This window comes from Pteropus medius, unplaced genomic scaffold (assembly GCF_902729225.1).
Source record: "Pteropus medius unplaced genomic scaffold, Ma_sr-lr_union100, whole genome shotgun sequence".
Taxonomy (NCBI): Eukaryota; Metazoa; Chordata; class Mammalia; order Chiroptera; family Pteropodidae; genus Pteropus; species Pteropus medius.
Genome location: NW_024347791.1, coordinates 29,540,064 through 29,548,090, shown reverse-complemented (window position 1 = coordinate 29,548,090; position 8,027 = coordinate 29,540,064). Strand labels below are relative to the sequence as shown.

At 28.1% G+C, this 8,027-nt stretch overlaps 1 pseudogene; it reads left to right on the top strand.

The window, feature by feature from the left end:
• Window positions 1–6,495: 6,495 nt before the first annotated feature.
• Window positions 6,496–6,614, top strand: LOC120615252 (uncharacterized; annotated as a pseudogene).
• Window positions 6,615–8,027: the final 1,413 nt, after the last annotated feature.

Below are 8,027 nucleotides of genomic sequence, written 5' to 3'. Positions count from 1 at the left end.
TACAGATTTACCATATTTTATTTATTTATTTACTTAAAGACATCAAATTTTTTTTTTAGATTTCACAAATAAAGCTGCTATGAACATTCATATTCAAGTTTTTGTATGGGCATATGCCTTCATTTCCATTGAGCAAAATACCTAGAAGTGGACTGTCTGGATCACATGTTAGGTGAGTGTATAACTTTTTAAGATACTACCAAACAAGTCTTAAATGATGGCACTGTTTTACATTTCTACAACTGTATACAAGAATTCTAATTCCTCCACATTGCGCCTGTCAATAGATATAGTCAGTCTTAAATTTTAGCCATTTTAGTAGGTCTGAAATACTATCATATTATAAACTAATTTTGCATTTCCTAATTATTAATAGTTTTGAACTTTTTCACATATATATTTGCTATCTGTGAATATTCTGCAATGAAATGACTGGTCAAATCTTTTGGAAATATTTTTATTGGATTATTTGTTATTAAGTTGGAAGTATACTTTATGTATTCTGAATTGAAGTCCTTCAGATATGTGCTTTGCAAATATTTTCTCTCAATGTGTGGCTTATCTTTATATAGTCTTAAGTATCTTTCAAGTAGCAGATGTTTTTAATCTAACAAGGTCTAATTCAATATTTTGGTTTTTTATGAACGGTAATTTTGGTGTCATAACTAAAAAGTCTCGTGTGTAAACTAGAACATCACAAAGATGTTCTCTTATGTTTACTTCTAGAAGTTTTATAGTTTTAGTTTTATATTTAGGCCTATAATATTTCGAGTTAATTATTGTATATGTTGTGAAGTATGGATCCAAATTTACTTTTTTTGCACATCTATACATTTGTACACACATATATATATATATATACACATTTGTATATATGTATATATACACACACACATATACAAATGTGTATATATATATATATGTATATATATATATATATACATATATATATATATATATATACACACAAATGTTTCAGATGACTTGTAAAAGACTGGTAATTTTTTAATTGCCTTTGCGCCTTTCACAGGAATCATTTTTTATTATCTGTGGGACTATTTCTGGACACAATTCTGTTCCATTGTTTTATTTGCTTACCTTTACCACATTTATTAATTATTATGGCTTTATAATAAATCTTGAAATCAGGTAGTATTCCAAATTTTTTGTCTTACTTCAAAGTTGTTTTTGCTACTCTAGGTCACTTGAATATTCTTATGAATTTTAGAATAACTGTCAATATCTTTAAAAAAAAGTGACTACCTGGATTTTAAATAGAATTGCATTGAATCTAATTATTAATTTGGGGGAATTAGATACTCTAAAAATGTTCTGATTCATAAACATATATTTCTCTCCATTAATTTTTTTTTTAGTAATGTCTTCTGGTTTACAGTATAGAGGTTCTCATGTCCCTTGCAATATTTTTTTTTATTTTTATTTTCTGTTTTTGATGCTATTTTCAATGGTATTTTATTTTCTCCAATTATTTGTTGCTAGTATAAAGTAAACAACTGACTTTTGCATATTAACCTTGTATCCAGCAACCTTTAACAATCTTTTTTTTTTTTTTTTTGGTATGTTTTGGTGGATTTTCTATATAATTATATCATAAGGCAGTTTTACTCCCTTTTCAGTCTGGATGTATTTTATTTCTTCTCTCATTGCCCTATCTAGAACTTCTAGTACAATGTTAAAGAAAACTATGCATAGTAAACATGCTAGTCATGTTCCTGATCTCAGGGAGAAAACAATCAGTTTGTCATCATTAAATGTGATATTAGCTATAGATTATTATAGGTCAAAGAAGTTTTTTCTATCTTAGTTTGCTGAAAGGTTCTTTGAGGACTGGAAATTGAATTCTGACATGTATTTTTTCTCTGTCTATTGAGATGATACTGTGAATTCTTTTTACTGTTAATGTGGAGTTATGGACCAAGTTGTGTTGCACTCAAAATTCATATGTTGAAGTCCCAACCTCCAGAATGATGTCTCTATACGAAGAGATTAGAACACTGAACAATACTAGGCATACAATATAAAGAGAAGAAAGACAATGTGAGGGGACAGAGACAAGGTGGCCATCTGTAAGCCAAGGAGAGAGACCTTTGAGGAAACCAAACCTGTTTACAGACACCTTGATCTTTAATGTCCAAACTCTACAACTATGAAATACAAATTTTTGAATTTATGCCACTCAGTTTGTGGTTTTTTGATATGGCAGACCTAGCAAACTAATACAAATGATGAATTGCATGTCTGAATTTTTTAAGATTATGTTTCAGAGCAGTTTTAGGTTTACAAAATAAATGAGAGGGTGATATAGATATTTCCCATACATAGTCTCCCCCAATATCAACATCATTCATGAGAATGGTAACTTTTTTTCTTAAACCAAGAATGAACCTACATTGACACATCATAATCATCCAGTTCATAGTTTATCTTAGGGTTCACTCTCTAGTATGTTCTACACTCTATTGTTTTTGACAAATGTATAATGACATATTTATCATCATATTATCACACAGTATTTTTGCTGCCCTAAAAATCCTCTGTACCTTGCCTATTCATCTCTCCTCCACTCCAACCTCTGGCAACCACTCATATTTTTACTATCTGAATAATTTTATCTTTTCCAGAATGTTATATAGTTGGATTATTACAATATGTGGCCTTTTCAGATTGGCTCCTTTCACTTAGTAATGTGCATTTAAAATCCCTCTGTGTTTTCATGGCTTGATAGCTCATTTTATTTTAGTGATGGATAATATTTTATTGTTTGGTTGTACCACAGTTTATCCATTCACCTACTGAAGAACATTTTGGTTTCTTCCAAGTTTTGACAATTAGTAATAATGCTACTATAAACATCTGTGTGCATTTGTGTGTGTGTGTGCAAACATAAGTTTTCAGCTCGTTTGTGAAACTATAAAGGAGTGTGATTGCTGAATAAGAGTATAATTAAGTGTGGAAAGAGTATGTTTAGATTTGTAAGTATCCTCCAAACTGTCTTCCAAAGTGGCTGTACCATTTTGCATTTCAGCTCTCAATAAATGGCAGTTCCTGTTGTACAACAACCTTGCCAGCAGTTGGTAGTGTTAATGTTCTGAGTTTTAACCATTCTAATGAGTATGTAGTGGTATCTCATTATTTTAGTTTTTATTTCCTTGATGACATATGATGTGGGCATCTTTATATATGCTTATTTGTCATCTGTTTATCTTCTTTGGTGAGGTGGTTAAGGTCTTTGGCTCATTTGTTAATAGGGTTGTTTTCTTGTTGAGTTTTAAAAGTTCTTTGTATATTTTGGATAGTGGTCTTTATGAAAAATATCCATTACAAACATTTTCTCCTAGTCTGTACCTTGTCTTCACATTCTAATGACATTGTCTTCCACAGAGCAGAGACTGAATTTTAATAAAGTCTACCTTATCAGTTATTATTATTTTTTAAATTGTGTCTTTGGTGTCATATCTCAAAATATATCATCATACTGAAGATCACCTAGGTTTTCTTCTATGTTATATTCTGGGAGTTTTATGGTTTTGTGTTTTACACTTAGATCTATGATCTATTTTGAGTTAATTTTTTCTGAGGGGATGTAAGATTGTATCTAGATTCATTTTTTTGCATGCAGATGTTTTGTTGGTCCAGCATCATTTGTTGATGAAATTATCTTTATTTTTTTGTCTTGCCTTTCCTCATTAGTCAAAGATTAGGTGACTATATTTATCTTAGTAATTGTTCCATATGAGCTTGAGAAAAATTTTGTTATTGAATATAGTGGTCTATAGATGTCAATTACATTTAGCTGATTCTTGGTGTTTTTGAGTTCAACTATATCTTTATTGATTTATGCCTGCAAGATTGGTGTATTTCTGAGAGATGTGTGTTGAAGTCTCCAAATATAATATTGGATTCATTTGTTTTCTCCTTGCAGTTTTATGTTATTGCCTCTTGTAGTTTGATGCTCCGTTGGTAGGTACATATATATTTAGAATTTTTATGTTCTGGTGAAGAATTGACTCCTTGCTTGATTTTTATTTTAATGTAAAAAAATCTTTAAATTTTAGAATAAACCTCACTTAGTCATGACGAATCATTTTTTTATATTGTTGTACTTGGTTTGTTATTTTTGTAAATTATTACATTTATGTTCATGAAAAAAATATTTGTCTATGATTTTCTTTGCTTCTGTCTCTGTCTGATTTTGGTATCATGCCAATACTAAATTATTTTGTAATTATTTATTCCGTTTCTGTATTAGGGATATGTTTTTGTGAAATTACTATTTTCAAAACACTTATTACATTTTAAGAGTAATACTATTTAAGCTTGGGGTATTCTATGTGAGAATATTTTATCTATACATTCAAATGCCTTTGTAGATATAAGACTATTTATGTTGTTTATTCTTAAGTGAGCTTTAGTAGTTTGCTTTTTTCTAAGACATTTATTTACTTAATCTAAGTTGAAAACTTATTGCCATAAAGTTTTCATAATATGACTGCTATTCTTTTACTATTTATAGAATTCATAGTGACGTAACCTATTTTTTTTACCGTTTAGTGTTGATTCATGTCGTCTTTTTTCTCTATCAGTCTGCCTACATGTCTAAAGATTTTAATATTTTCAACAAACTAGATCTTGAATTTATTGATTTTCTATTAATATTCTGTGTTCTATTTTACTGATATTGACATTGATATTCATTATTTACTTTTATTTTCTTTAAATTATATTTGCTCTTCTTTTTTTAATGCTTGAATTAAAAACAGAATTCATTAATTAGAGATCTTTATTCTTTTTTAACATAAGTGTTTTGTGTTACACTTATCTATTATATATTTTTCTAAAGACATCTCCTAAATTGTGATGATATTTAAATTCATTGTTTTTTGTTTCAAATTTCTACTTTGACCTATGTGAGATTTTGAATTGTACTACTTAGTTTCCAAATATACAGGCAAATTCCAGATATCTCTTTGTAATGTTTGATTTAATATCATTGAGGTCATAGAAATTATGAGAATTGAATCCTTCCTAATTGAATGTAACTTGCTGTGTGCAAAAAAAAAAAAAAAATGCTGTATTTTGGTAAACTTTTCACATGCAAAATATATTCTGCTGTTGTTGAGTGTAGTGCTTTATTATGTCTCTTAGCTCAATTTGATTGATAGTGTTGTTCAAACTTTTATTTCTTCTATATTCTTACTGATTCACTCTCTACTTGTTTAATTGAGAGAAGGCTAATGAAATTTCCAGTTATAACTGTGTATTTGTTTATTTCTCCACCATTTTATCAATTTTGTTTAATGTATTTTTAATTTGTTGTTAAATAAATATTTTGAGTTATCATTTCTACCAGATAAATTTATCCCTTTTATCATTATGAAATGAACTTCTTTATCACTGGCAATATTCTTTACTAAAAAATCTACTCTGCTTTTAATATAGCCATTCTAGCTTTTCTTTGATTAGCATTAGTCTGATATTTATTTTTTTAATCCTACCACTCTCAACTCCTTTGTGTCTTCCTTTGGGTAGCAAAGTTGTATTTTGCTTAAATAATCGCATCGTCTAGAAGCTTATTATTTCAAAATGCAGATAATTTCAATGTTGGAAAATTCATTATGATAAGCAAAAATATGCCTGCCTATAACATCTACCCAGTGGTCTTAGATTTGACATCTAGAATTCCAATGAAGTCTAATCCCTTTCTACTAAACAAATATTCTAATAGTTAAAATATCACCATTGAAGTAAATGGTTAAAAAGGCAATTGATGGGTAGTTGAGGGAAAGTTAATATAAACAGAGTATTTTGTAACAGTATTTAAAACAATTTTAAGAATATTAGTTGTATTTTGATTTTATAAGAACATGTCTTCATTTTTTAGAGATGCATGGTAAACCACTTAGTGGTGAAGTGTCATAATATTTAATATTTGCTTTATAATAGTAAAATAAAGATAAAGTGAATATGGCAATTGAAAATTTGTTTTTTATCTAACAGGCCTTCACTTTTACTGTTAAGTAGAAATTTGTTTAACTAATGTAATATTTTATCCAAAAAACACACTAAATTAAAGGAATCATATTTCAATAGTTGAGTTTCAGGAAAAGACACACAACTCCATTTTACTCAACATAACAGTTTCTTATCAGAAAATATCACATGAAACAAATATAATTATACATTATATTAGCATTAATACAAAATGTTCTGCTTTGAATACATACATCGATTAAAAGAGATGGACAGATGGCCTCTTACATAAATTTCCAGTCCATTTTCCATATGTACCATTTCTATTCTTTACGAAATATACTGGTTGTTCAGCCATTATTTTTTTCAGCCCTTTAGGAAAACTAAAGGTAGTTTTCCTGTGCTAAACTTTATTCTTTAGTTCATTTTAAATGCAAAATAATATGAGTCCACTTTTGGCTAAAACAATCAATTTAGAACATAGTGCATAAAAATAATAAAATAGTCTACAGCTGTGCTCCCCTGAATAAGCCCAATCCCATCTGATCTCGGAAGCTAAGCAGGTTTGGGCCTGATTAGTACTTGGATGGGAAACCACCTAGGAAGACCAGGTTCTGTAAGCATAAAAAATAAAATAAATAAAAGATAAGGGATTGTAAACTGACAAGGTCCTTGCAATCTGTGAGGTCAACCAAGAGTTGCCTCACCTAAAATTAAAAAAGTAAATAATAATAAAATAATACAATAATTTTCTTAAATATAGATTCCTCATAACCTTCCTTCACTCACTATCACCCATTATATTCTAACACTACAATATGTTTTTATCTACAAAGTGTTTTAATTTACTTTCCAATTGTTGTTTACTACTTACATAAAGTGTGTGGTTGTTTAGTTGTTATACTTTCCAATTTTTGAATTGTTTGGATTTAATAGTTGGACTACTACTCATCATATTTTTTTTTTTCTAATTAGAGTTAATGTATTTTTTTTGCATTTGGTAGTTTTTAATTTAATATAAGAGATTTTCAGAAAAAATCAAAATTATTGAGTGAGGTACAGGCATAATTGTTAACTCTAGACATTGATCATTATGGGATTCTATTATTTTTCTTTGTGTTTTTATTTTCTCTAAATAATTTTAGAAAGAATTATCACGGATTTTTCAATTTCCCTAAAATGGGTTTGGTAATTCTTGCTCGTTTATTAGCACATATATTACTTTTATTTTACTTTCGTTGTTATTGCTATTGTGAAGAGAATGATTTTCCATAATGGTTTCTAACAGTTTATAGCTAGAATAAAGAAACTTAGTCATTTTATTCATACTCATTAAAAAAAACAAAAACAAAAAAAAACTTAGTTTTCTTATTTATTGTTAGATTTTATGATTATTTCTCTCCTAAATTATATATCTGAAAATCACATTAAAAGCATTCTATAATTTTTCAGCAATTATAACAAAGTTTAGACATTCTTAAAATCCGATGATGAATCAATAATGTAGTACAATAGAGCACAGAAGAAAACACAGGATACTTCTTAGAAGAAATTTAAATAACTAATAAAATTCTCATTTGTTTAATGTCCAAAGAAGTGCACATGTTAAAATTCATATACATATTGATGTTCATGTGGTATAGCAAAATAGATACTAACTTTTATATTTGTTGGCATTTTGATTGGTACAGCCTTTCTGAAAATCAATTTGTAAATACAGATAAAGTACCTTAAAAACTTTCTATTCTATGACAGTTATTTATCCCATTAATAGGACTTACTCATATGAGGAGAAAATGAGAACAAATATTTTATTTCTATCATTATTTACAATATTTTATATTACTTTTGATAAACAAATTAAATATGATGGTTTGTTATTTAATCAATATCATATTTTAATAATATTTAATTAATTATATGTTTATGATCTACATGCTGCAAAATAATATACACCACCAAGGACACATGCAAGTTTACATATCAATACACTACTTTACAAGCGAATTGTCAAGACCCTGTGCCTACTATTTAGT